Genomic DNA, 12,485 nt, shown 5'->3' with positions numbered 1-12,485 from the left:
TTTGTTTCTTCTGTCTTTTTCTCTGTCTAGCTAAAGGTTTATTCAATTTTATTGATCTTTTCAATAACCAACTTTGGGTTTTGTTATAAAATCAAAATAAAATTTCCTGTTTCATTTATTTTTCTCTCTATTCTTAATTCCTTCTTTTTCCTTGCTTTGTGTTAATTTGCTCATCTTTTTCTAGTTCTTTAAGGGGGAAGGTTAGGTTATGGATTTGAGTTTGTTTTTTGTTTTTTTTTTAATTTTACATAGGCATTCGTAACTCTAAATTTCCTTCTATAAGCACTGCTTTAGCTATAGTCCATGATTTTTGGTATGTTGTGTTTGGGTTTTATTCATTTCAAAATATTTTCTAATTTCTCTTGTGATTTCTGCTTTGGCCCAGTAGTTACTTAGAAGTGTCTTGTTTAATTCCCACATATTTGTGAATTTTTCAGATTAATTTCTCTTTTTTATTTTAGCATTTGTTCCCCCTATTATTTATTTTTATTCCATATCTACTACTCATCTGTTGACAAGGTAGACAAAAGGAGCATCAGACACAAGGTTTTCACAATCACACAGTCACATTGTGAAAGCTACATCATTATACAATCATCAACAAGAAACATGGCTACTGGAACACAGCTCTGCATTTTCAGGCAGTTCCCTCCAGCCTCTCCACTACATCTTGAATAACAAGGTGATATCTACTTCATGTGTAAGAATAAACTCCAGGATAACCTCTCGACTCTGGAATCTCTCAGCCATTGACACTTTGTCTCATTTCACTCTTCCCCCTTTTGGTCAAGAAGGTTTTCTCAATCCCTTGATGCTGAGTCTCAGCTCATTCTAGGATTTTGTCCCACATTTCCAGGAAGATCCACACCCCTGGGAGTCATGTTTCACGTAGACAGGGAGGGTGGTGAGTTTGCTTGTTGTGTTGGTTGGAGAGAGAGGCCACATCTGAGTAACAAAAGAGGTTCTCTTGGGGGTGACTCTTCGGCCTAATTTTAAGAAGGCTTGACCTATCCTTTGTGGGGTTAAGTTTCATATGAACAAACCCCAAGATTGGGGGCTCAGCTTATAGCTTTGATTGTCCGCTCTGCTTATGAGAATATCAAGAATTCAACTTGGGGAAGTTGAATTTTCCCCCTTTCTCACCATTCCCTGAAGAGGACTTTGCAAATACTTTTTTATTCACTGTTCAAATCACTCTGGGATTTATTGGGGCATCACTCTGGACAAACCAACAAAATCTCATGTCCTACTCAAGGTTCCATGTACTTATGATATTCAATCAAGCTATCTACATAAGTTATATTAGGAAATGCACTAGTCAAAATATAAATTTTGTACCAAATAAACATTTTTTGCTTTAGTCTCACACATAAGTTGAAATTTTAAAATATTATCTATTTTCAGCACCCCGCACTAATGACATTCCTTTGTTCTTCCTCATGTGAAAACATTTTTAAAATTTGTACATTTAGTCACTTCCAGATTAACTTCTGTTACATATTTCAAATTTCATTCCATTGTGGCCTGATAATATGATTATTATCTGGTTGATTTCAATCTTTTAAAATTTATTGAGGCTCTTTTCTTAATTGCCTAAGATAGGGTCTATCCTGAAGAATAGCCTATATGCTCTCAAGAAGAAGGTTCATTCTACTCTTGAATGGAGTGTTCTATAGATATTGTGTTAGATATAGTGCTATAGTGCTGTTCATGTCTTCTGTTTCCTTGTGATTATCTGACTAGTTCCTCTATCTATTATTGAAAGTAGAATATTAAAGTCTCTAAAATATATTATTGAATTGTCATTCCTTCAGTTCTGTCTCTTTTTGCTACTTTGGGCCTATAAGTACATATATTTTTATAATTTATCATAGTTATGCCTTCCTGATATACTGACAACTTCACGTTATAAAATAACCTTCTTTATCTGTAGTAACAGTCTTTGTCCTAAAGTCTATTTTGGCTGATATTAGTTTAGCTACTCCACCTTTCTTTTGGTTATTGTTTCTATGGCATATCATTTGCCATCCTTTTACTTTCAACCATATGTGTCTTTCTATTCTGCAAACTGGAAAATCTCAGTTGATATCTCTCAGATTAATTGATTCTTCTACTAGTTCAAATAGATTGTTGATCCCTCTGGTGAGTTTTTCATTTCAGTGATTGTACTTTCAGCATCAGAATTTCTATTAGCTTCTTTTTTTTTTTCTTTTTTACATAACTTCTACCTCTTTTTCAATTTTCCCTATTTAAAATGGTGTCCTTTAGTTCTTTAGATACATTCATTATAGCTTTTTGGAATTCTTTGTCTAGTAATTCCAGTGTCTTTGGGACAGTTTCTATTAACTGCTCTTTCCATGTATGGGCCATACTTTGTTGTTTCTGTGCTTGTCTCAAATTTTTGTTGTTGAAAAATTGGGCATTTTAAATAATAAATTGTGGCTATTCTTAAAATAAGATTCTCCCTTCCCTGTCCAGTGTTTGTTGTTTTTGCTGCTATTTGTTTAATGGTTTTCCTGGACTAATTCTGTAAAGTCTGTATTTTTTGTCTTGTGCAACCATTGAAATTTTTGCTTGATTAGCTTATTGTTCAGCCTAGAGATGAAAGAGATGTCCTAAAATACCTGTCAACAGAAAGTCTCACTACCTTTGCCAGGATCATTTGTGAATGTGTTGGATCATGATTTGAATGTTCTAGCAGACAGTTTACAACTATATCTTAGCCTACAATTCATGTTTACACCAAGCCTCTAGGTTAGCCAGAAATAAGAGTTGAGGCCTTCTGAAGTATTTTGTGAGCATGGTTAAGGCCTTGGACATGCACACAGCCTTGCATAATGTGATCTTCTAGATTAAAGCCTTCTGTGGACATCTCATTCCCCAGTTTTTCCTTTTAGGTTTTTCCCATTATCATCTTTTTTGCTCCAAGTGGTATTGAAGTCTTAGCCAGTTGCTGCTGATTGTTTTATAACAAAGCTGTTTGCATAAGTCAACTCAGAACAAAGCATCACAAGGCCTGAGCTTTTCAGGTTTGAGACTTGTAAAATAGTGAGGATGGGGATGGGGCTTTTAAAACTATTTTGTCCTTTCTGTGGCTGCTACACTGCTGGTTCTTTTTCACAGGTATTGTAATTGTGTGGTTGTTGATCTTCAGGGCAATCCTGTGACTGAAATGGAATTAGGGTTAAAATGCCACAAAGCTTATTGTTCTTACTGAAATTCAGCCATTTTTCTTTTTCTTTTTTTTTTTATTAATTAAAGAAAAAAAGAAATTAACACAACATTTAGAAATCATTCCATTCTACATATGCAATCAGTAATTCTTTTTTTTTTATTAATTAATGGAAAAAAAAATTAACCCAACATTTAGAAATCATACCATTCTACATATGCAATCAGTAATTCTTAACATCATCACATAGATGCATGATCATCATTTCTTAGTACATTTGCATCAGTTTAGAAGAACTAGCAACACAACAGAAAAAGATATAGAATGTTAATATAGAGAAAAGAAATAAAAGTAATAATAATGGTAAAAAAAAAAAAACCTATAGCTCAGATGCAGCTTCATTCAGTGTTTTAACATGATTACTTTACAATTAGGTATTATTGTGCTGTCCATTTTTTAGTTTTTGTATCTAGTCCTGTTGCACAGTCTGTATCCCTTCAGCTCCAATTACCCATTATCTTACCCTGTTTCTAACTCCTGCTGGACTCTGTTACCAATGACATATTCCAAGTTTATTCTCGAATGTTGGTTCACATCAGTGGGACCATACAGTATTTGTCCTTTAGTTTTTGGCTAGACTCACTCAGCATAATGTTCTCTAGGTCCATCCATGTTATTACATGCTTCATAAGTTTATCCTGTCTTAAAGCTGCATAATATTCCGTCGTATGTATATACCACAGTTTGTTTAGCCACTCGTCTGTTGATGGACATTTTGGCTGTTTCCGTCTCTTTGCAATTATAAATAACGCTGCTATAAACATTGGTGTGCAAATGTCTGTTTGTGTCTTTGCCCTTAATTCCTTTGAGTAGATACCCAGCAATGGTATTGCTGGGTCGTATGGCAATTCTATATTCAGCTTTTTGAGGAACCGCCAAACTGCCTTCCACAGTGGTTGTACCATTTGACATTCCCACCAACAGTGGATAAGTGTGCCTCTTTCTCCGCATCCTCTCCAGCACTTGTCATTTTCTGTTTTGTTGATAATGGCCATTCTGGTGGGTGTGAGATGATATCTCATTGTGGTTGTGATTTGCATTTCTCTAATGGCCAGGGACATTGAGCATCTCTTCATGTGCCTCTTGGCCATCCATATTTCCTCTTCTGGCAGGTGTCTGTTCAAGTCTTTTTCCCATTTTGTAATTGGGTTGGCTGTCTTTTTGTTGTTGGGTTGAACAATCTCTTTATAAATTCTGGATACTAGACCTTTATCTGATATGTCATTTCCAAATATTGTCTCCCATTGTGTAGGCTGTCTTTCTACTTTCTTGATGAAGTTCTTTGATGCACAAAAGTGTTTAATTTTGAGGAGTTCCCATTTATTTATTTCCTTCTTGAGTGCTCTTGCTTTAGGTTTAAGGTCCATAAAACCACCTCCAATTGTAAGTTTCATAAGATATCTCCCAACATTTTCCTCTAACTGTTTTATGGTCTTAGACCTAATGTTTAGATCTTTGATCCATTTTGAGTTAACTTTTGTATAGGGTGTGAGATATGGGTCTTCTTTCATTCTTTTGCATATGGATATCCAGTTCTCTAGGCACCACTTATTGAAGAGACTGTTCTGTCCCAGTTGAGTTGGCTTGACTGCCTTATCGAAGATCAAATGTCCAAAGATGAGAGGGTCTATATCTGAGCACTCTATTCGATTCCATTGGTCGATATATCTATCTTTATGCCAATACCATGCTGTTTTGACCACTGTGGCTTCATAATATGCCTTAAAGTCAGGCAGCGCGAGACCTCCAGCTTCGTTTTTTTTCCTCAAGATGTTTTTAGCAATTCGGGGCACCCTGCCCTTCCAGATAAATTTCCTTATTGGTTTTTCTATTTCTGAAAAATAAGTTGTTGGGATTTTGATTGGTATTGCATTGAATCTGTAAATCAATTTAGGTAGGATTGACATCTTAACTATATTTAGTCTTCCAATCCATGAACACGGTATGCCCTTCCATCTATTTAGGTCTTCTGTGATTTCTTTTAACAGTTTTTTGTAGTTTTCTTTGTATAGGTTTTTTGTCTCTTTAGTTAAATTTATTCCTAGGTATTTTATTCTTTTAGTTGCAATTGTAAATGGGATTCGTTTCTTGATTTCCCCCTCAGCTTGTTCATTACTAGTGTATAGAAATGCTATGGATTTTTGAATGTTGATCTTGTAACCTGCTACTTTGCTGTACTCATTTATTAGCTCTAGTAGTTTAGTTGTGGATTTTTCCGGGTTTTCGATGTATAGTATCATATCGTCTGCAAGCAGTGATAGTTTTACTTCTTCCTTTCCAATTTTGATGCCTTGTATTTCTTTTTCTTGTCTAATTGCTCTGGCTAGAACTTCCAACACAATGTTAAATAATAGTGGTGATAGTGGGCATCCTCGTCTTGTTCCTGATCTTAGGGGGAAAGTTTTCAATTTTTCCCCATTGAGGATGATATTAGCTGTGGGTTTTTCATATATTCCCTCTATCATTTTAAGGAAGTTCCCTTGTATTCCTATCTTTTGAAGTGTTTTCAACAGGAAAGGATGTTGAATCTTGTCAAATGCCTTCTCTGCATCAATTGAGATGATCATGTGATTTTTCTGCTTTGATTTGTTGATATGGTGTATTACATTAATTGATTTTCTTATGTTGAACCATCCTTGCATACCTGGGATGAATCCTACTTGGTCATGATGTATAATTCTTTTAATGTGTTGTTGGATACGATTTGCTAGAATTTTATTGAGGATTTTTGCATCTATATTCATTAGAGAGATTGGTCTATAGTTTTCTTTTTTTGTAATATCTTTGCCTGGTTTTGGTATGAGGGTGATGTTGGCTTCATAGAATGAATTAGGTAGTTTTCCCTCCACTTCGATTTTTTTGAAGAGTTTGAGTAGAGTTGATACTAATTTTTTCTGGAATGTTTGATAGAATTCACATGTGAAGCCGTCTGGTCCTGGACTTTTCTTTTTAGGAAGCTTTAGGATGACTAATTCAATTTCTTTACTTGTGATTGGTTTGTTGAGGTCATCTATTTCTTCTTGAGTCAAAGTTGGTTGTTCATGTCTTTCCAGGAACGCGTCCATTTCATCTAAATTGTTGTATTTATTAGCGTAAAGTTGTTCATAGTATCCTGTTATTACCTCCTTTATTTCTGTGAGGTCAGTAGTTATGTCTCCTCTCCCATTTCTGATCTTATTTATTTGCATCCTCTCTCTTCTTCTTTTTGTCAATCTTGCTAAGGGCCCATCAATCTTTTTGATTTTCTCATAAAACCAACTTCTGGTCTTATTGATTTTCTCTATGGTTTTCATGTTTTCAATTTCATTTATTTCTGCTCTAATCTTTGTTATTTCTTTCCTTTTGCTTGCTTTGGGATTCATTTGCTGTTCTTTCTCCAGTTCTTCCAAGTGGACAGTTAATTCCTGCATTTTGCCCTTTCTTCTTTTCTGATATAGGCATTTAGGGCAATAAATTTCCCTCTTAGCACTGCCTTTGCTGCGTCCCATAAGTTTTGATATGTTGTGTTTTCATTTTGATTCACCTCGAGGTATTTACTAATTTCTCTTGCAATTTCTTCTTTCACCCACTTGTTGTTTAAGAGTGTGTTTTTGAGCCTCCATGTATTTGTGAATTTTCTGGCACTCCGCCTATTATTGATTTCCAACTTCATTCCTTTATGATCGAGAAAGTATTGTGTATGATTTCAATCTGTTTAAATTTGTTAAGACTTGCTTTGTGACCCAGCATATGGTCTATCTTTGAGAATGATCCATGAGCACTTGAGAAAAAGGTGTATCCTGCTGTTGTGGGATGTAATGTCCTATAAAGGTCTGTTAAGTCTAGCTCATTTATTGTATTATTCAGATTCTCTATTTCTTTATTGATCCTTTGTCTAGATGTCCTGTCCATTGATGAGAGTGGTGAATTGAAGTCACCAACTATTATGGTATATGTGTCTATTTCCCTTTTCAGTGTTTGCAGTGTATTCCTCACATATTTTTGGGCATTCTGGTTCGGTGCGTAAATATTTATGATTGTTATGTCTTCTTGTTTAATTGTTCCTTTTATTAGTATATAGTGTCCTTCTTTGTCTCTTCTGTTTTACATTTGAAGTCTAATTTGTTGGATATTAGTATAGCCACTCCTGCTCTTTTCTGGTTGTTATTTGCATGAAATATCTTTTCCCAACCTTTCACTTTCAACCTATGTTTATCTTTGGGTCTAAGATGTGTTTCCTGTAGACAGCATATAGAAGGATCCTGTGTTTTAATCCATTCTGCCAATCTATGTCTTTTGATTGGGGAATTCAGTCCATTAACATTTAGTGTTATTACTCTTTGGATAATATTTTCCTCTACCATTTTGCCTTTTGTATTATATGTATCATATCTGACTTTCCTTCTTTCTACACTCTTCTCCATACCTCTCTCTTCTGTCTTTTTGGTTCTGACTCTAGTGCTCCCTTTAGTATTTCTTGCAGAGCTGGTCTCTTGGTCACAAATTCTCTCAGTGACTTTTTGCTTGAGAATGTTTTAATTTCTCCCTCATTTTTGAAGGACAGTTTTGCTGGATATAGGAGTCTTGGTTGGCAGTTTTTCTCTTTTAGTAATTTAAATATATCATCCCACTGTCTTCTAGCTTCCATGGTTTCTGCTGAGAAATCTACACATAGTCTTATTGGGTTTCCCTTGTATGTGATGGATTGTTTTTCTCTTGCTGCTTTCAAGATCCTCTCTTTCTCTTTGACCTCTGACATTCTAACTAGTAAGTGTCTTGGAGAACGCCTATTTGGGTCTAATCTCTTTGGGGTGCGCTGCGCTTCTTGGATCTGTAATTTTAGGTCTTTCGTAAGAGTTGGGAAATTTTCAGTGATAATTTCTTCCATTAGTTTTTCTCCTCCTTTTCCCTTCTCTTCTCCTTCTGGGACACCCCCAACACGTATATTTGTGCGGTTCATATTGTCCTTGAGTTCCCTGATACCCTGTTCAAATTTTTCCATTCTTTTCCCTATAGTTTCTGTTTCTTTTTGGAATTCAGATGTTCCATCCTCCAAATCACTAATTCTATCTTCTGTCTCTTTAAATCTATCATTGTAGGTATCCGTTGTTTTTTCCATCTTTTCTACTTTATCCTTCACTCCCATAAGTTCTGTGATTTGTTTTTTCAGATTTTCTATTTCTTCTTTTTGTTCAGCCCATGTCTTCTTCATGTCTTCCCTCAATTTATCGATTTCGTTTTTGAAGAGGTTTTCCAATTCTGTTCGTATATTTAGCATTAGTTGTCTCAGCTCCTGTATCTCATTTGAGCTATTGGTTTGTTCCTTTGACTGGGCCATACTTTCAATCTTCTGAGCGTGATCCGTTATCTTCTGCTGGCGTCTGGGTATTTAGTCAGATTTCCCTGGGTGTTGAAAGATTTTTCTGTGAAATCTCTGGGTTCTGTTTTTCTTATCCTGTCCAGTAGGTGGCGCTCGTGGCACACGTTTGTCTGCGGGTCCCACCAGTAAAAGGTGCTGTGGGTCCTTTAACTTTGGAAAACTCTTGCTGTTGGGGAGGTTCGCCAGCCGAAGCATCTTGGAAGAGTGCCAGCCGGCCCGGAGGTCCGAACGCGGGGAGGGTTGCTGGCCGCCACAGCCCGGGAGAGCGCCCGCCCGAATTTCCTAGTCGGCCCGGGGCGCCAAGCGTGGCAGGAGGGTGCCAGCCGCCGCGGCCCGGGGGAGTGGACTGTTCCCAGCCGGCCGGGGGTTCACGTGTTTGGAAGGGACCCCCCCCTGGTCACCATTCTCCGCAGCCTGGGGATTTCCGATCCAATTCTCTCAGTTGGTCTGGGGGGCCGCGTGTGGTGGGGGCGCCAGCCGCCGCGGCTTGAGGGGACCGCCTGCCCAATTCTGCCAGCCGGCCCGGGAAGGAGGAGGGAAGGGACTCTGGCCGCTTTCCGCCCCACCTGGGGAATCCCGTGCCCCTCGGAGATCTCACCGGAGCGGATTCTCCCAGCCAGTCAGCCATTCCAGAATGGGGTATGCTGTCTTTTTGATCTCTGTCGTGACTCCAGGAGCTGTTCTGTATCGTTTCTACTCCCCTAGTAGCTGTTCTGGAGGAGGAACTAAGACCCGCGCATCTTACTAAGCTGCCATCTTCTCCGAAAGTTCCTTAGCCATTTTTCTTGATAAACCTCTGTTGGAATGTTGCAAGCAATTAGTAAATATTCAGAGTTCTGAAAAGTTGATTTTTTTCATTTTTGCTAGCAATCTTGTTGCTTTATGGAGAAGACGATTTTTGGAGGTCCTCTCTCCATCATTCTGGAAATGCTTCTTTCTCAACATTCTCAACTTTTGATGTAGGAGAAAAATAAACTGTACCAGTTTTTACAAGCTTAAATTTCTAAGCTAATAAAATAAGAGCCTTCCTTTAATTTAATTTCCCCAAAGCACTCGCTTTTCCTAAAAATTATCCTTACATTTACTCATAGCCTTTTTTTTTTAATGACTTTTAAAAACTCAAATGAAAAACTACATATGATATTGGTATTTGTTTTAATAAACTTCTGGGAATAAAAACATCTGGATTCATTCGCATGATGAATATATATTGAACACCTATCATGTCAAACCTATAAAAGGTAACTAGGGAACACAAAGTGGCCAGTCAAAGGGATTTGATTTCAGGATTTGACAAAATTAATAGCTAAATAAATTGAATGAGAGAAATGCTATTAAAGAAGCAAATAGATCCAGAAATAACTTCTTAGTTATAGAAGAAGTTACAGGAACTTATTTCTATAGCCTCTTCTTTCTGCAGTGTATTTTATATCCCAGTAAATTACTGGGATTATTGACCACAGAAATAATTAGCATCAATCGCAGTGCCCAGAGAAAGAACTTTTTCTATTTGACATAAATTTTTTTAGAACTTTGTCGCTTTGCTGATTTACCATGGGTCTACATTTTTATGAAAACAAATTTGTTCTTTGAAGCTGAATATCAGTGGAAAATAATTATTTGCATTCACTGAATGCCGAAGAGGGAAACTTAAAGTCAAACATGGGATTTTCCTTACTAGGGTAAGGTGAAGTAAGCAACTTCATCTCACTTAAGGCAACTAAAAACCCTGGGCAGAATGTAAGGAATGGCTATTTGAGGTCTTTGAAAAGGTAATAGTAGGCTGATTGAAGAAGCAAATAAGAACTCAGAAAATACAGCTAAGTCAGTCGTGAGTTTCCTGAGTGTTTCTTGTCCTGGGTTGAAAACCTGAGTTCTAGAACTGCATATCATAGTAGTTCCTATGATGTAGAGATAGTGGGAGGAATCCCCTAGACTTTTTTGTTTGTTTTTCCTTTGTCTCCTTCCTAGGCAAGCCCTAATCCCCAAACATTCCTGAGATGGCACTAAAACTTGCAGGAAAATTAATCCTCTAACCAGAGAAACTGAAGCCAAATGGAGATTACCATTACTTCTTTTCTCTCTCTCTCTAACATCACATCATTTGGCCTGCACCAAATAATGGAAGTATATGGCAGAAGGGAAACCCAAAGCCCCAGGTTTCTAGCTGGAGGACAAAGATGACTAAATTTTGGGTAACTGGAGAATATTATAGAGATTATGGAGAGAAGGGAGCTCAAGAAAAATTTACATCAATTTGTGTATGACATGGAATTACCCCTGAGTTGTACATGCATGGTTTTGATCATAAACAGCATACCAAAGGCTCTGAGAACTGAACAATGAAAAGGACAGAGCCAAGGTCCCACCTGGTACCTGTGTGGTGTGCATGCAGGACAGATATGAATAGCAGTGAAAAACAGTGGGAAATAGAACTGCAGTCCACAGAAGGTAGGTTGACAGTTGAAGCTTAAGCCTAACAAAGTTATTTGCCTGCTGAAAAATAGTTTTAAAAATCCAAAGTCTTAATAGTATTTAAAATGTTCAGTTTACGAACCAAAATTGCTCATCCCATGAGCCAGAAAACTGTCATCAAAAGAGAAGAGAATTAACGTATGCTCTGACATAACCAGTTGTTGGAATAACCTGAAACTTTTAAGTAGATAATTTTATTGCCAAGAAGTAAAGGCAAACACTTTTGAAATAAGTGGGAAAATAGTGTCAGCAGAGCAATAGAAACTATAAAAAAGAAACAAATTTAGAATTAAAATGTATGGTAACCAAAATGAAAATTTCACTCAGTTGCCTCTATAACAGAATGGAGATGACTAGGGAAATGTAACTATTAAAATAAATTGATAGGGTGGGTCACGGTAGCTCAGCAGGCAAGAACGCTTGCCTGTCATGCCAGAGGACCCAGGTTCGATTCCCGGTGCCTGCCCATGTAAAAAAAAAAAATGTAAATAGATCGATAGAAATTATCCAATCTGAGAAGAAATAGAAAAATGAAAAGTGAGCAGAGCCTCCAGGACTAGAGACAAATGGTCTAAATTTTTTTCATTGGAATCTTAGAAGCAGAAATGAAAGTATGTATCTTAAGAATTAATGGTTGAAAACTCCATAAATTTGGTGAAAGTTTCTGAAAGTTCAGCAAATTCCAAATAGGATGTTTTAATTTGTTAATGCTGCCAGGAATGCAATATACCAGAAACGGGTTGGTTTTAATAAAAGGAATTGATTAAGTTACAAGTTTACAATTCTAAGGCCATAAAAATATCAAACTAAGGCAGTCAGAGAAAGATGCCTTGATTGAAGAAAGGCTGATCTAGGAAAGGATATGATGGCTTCTGCTGGTCTTTGGCTTGGTTTCAAACAGATTCTTCAGGGTCATTTTCTTTCTGCATCTTCAGAGGTCGCTGTATCAACTCTGAAGCTTTTTCCAAAATGGTCCCATCTTTTTTTTAAAAAAATCATTTTATAGGGATATCTTCATGCTCTATACAGTTCATTCAAAGTACAATGTTTCCCTCTTAAAGGACTCCAGTAAGTGGCCCACATTGAATGGGTAAAGACACAACTACATGGAAACCACCTAATCAAAAGGTCCTACCCTAAACAATAGCGAACCAATATTTAAAAACATGGCTTTTCTGGAATACACAACAGTTTCAAACAGGTACATAGGATAAACTCAAGAAATTCATGCCCAGACACAGTATAATTTAACAAATGAAAACCAAAGACAAAAACCTTCAAGACAGCCAGAGATAAAACATTACTTATAAGGAAACAGTTATTCAAATGACATTTTTTTTTTATTTTAAAAATTATGAAGGCCAGAGGGCAGTGGGACCACATTTTTTAAGTGCTGAAAGAAAACAACTGTCAAACCAG

This window comes from Tamandua tetradactyla, chromosome 10 (assembly GCF_023851605.1).
Source record: "Tamandua tetradactyla isolate mTamTet1 chromosome 10, mTamTet1.pri, whole genome shotgun sequence".
Taxonomy (NCBI): domain Eukaryota; kingdom Metazoa; phylum Chordata; class Mammalia; order Pilosa; family Myrmecophagidae; genus Tamandua; species Tamandua tetradactyla.
This window is presented reverse-complemented; position numbering follows the sequence as displayed.